This window comes from Epinephelus moara, chromosome 18, assembly GCF_006386435.1.
Source record: "Epinephelus moara isolate mb chromosome 18, YSFRI_EMoa_1.0, whole genome shotgun sequence".
Lineage (NCBI taxonomy): Eukaryota > Metazoa > Chordata > Actinopteri > Perciformes > Serranidae > Epinephelus > Epinephelus moara.
In genome coordinates this window covers 41,005,022-41,005,846 of record NC_065523.1, presented here as the reverse complement: position 1 = coordinate 41,005,846, position 825 = coordinate 41,005,022, and the positions used below count along the sequence as shown (strand labels likewise).

At 40.4% G+C, this 825-nt stretch overlaps 1 protein-coding gene across 2 annotated transcripts in view; it reads right to left on the bottom strand.

The window, feature by feature from the left end:
* The window catches only part of LOC126406075 (interferon-induced protein 44-like), a 197,300-nt gene that overhangs the window by 114,252 nt on the left and 82,223 nt on the right, over positions 1-825 (bottom strand). The gene's annotated exons all lie outside the window — the stretch shown is intronic.

The window sequence follows — 825 nt, the reverse complement described above, 5'->3', positions numbered from 1 at the left end:
AGTATAAGCTAAAGTTAAAGGAGATAGAGAAGATAAACTCACAGGCTTTCTCAGCCCAAACAGCACTGCCACCTTCAACAAACCCAGGCTCCGTTTATTCGAGCTCCAGGTAGTGACCGTGCCGATGCTACCTTTCTTAGCACATTCACCATACTCTATTTCACACGCTACATAGCATAACTACAATATAAGCTAAAGTTAAAGGAGATAGAGAAGATAAACTCACAGGATCAGCAAACAATTTGCAACATGGTCTTAAATAAAAGGGATTCAAATAGGCCACTCCCACACTTAAATAACCTTCCTCTTCCTGGATTTTCTCCTGAGAGGACTGATTGGTGGATCTCTCCACCTGATCTCAAGGAGTTATGTATTCTGCTTAGTAGTTCCCACTGAATGTACATGTAATTCATTTTGTTTTTATTTTTTTCAAAACTCCACAGGGCCCCTTTAAATCATGTCAGACTTAAAAGGATTGTACCTGGTAGCCTTCTTCCACATGTCCTTGCAGGGCCAGTTTGACGTCCTCCACAAGAACTCCAGTGTCAGTGTTTTGCTCAAAGCCCATGATGTCATTGAAAACGAAAGGATAAACACTCTCTGGACCTTTTTTGATCTTGTAAGTTTTGTACTGTAAAGTAGAGGGTGCAATTATTTGCATTATTTTAACAAATCTAAGATGAATATACAACTCTTAAACCACAAATATCTACAACTGCTTAATGTTATTCAGCAAAGAAACCCACATTGACAAAAGAATTTTTGGGTCTTACAGCAGGGGTGGGGGTGTGGGGGGGGGGGGGGGGGTGGTAATTTATTTTTCCT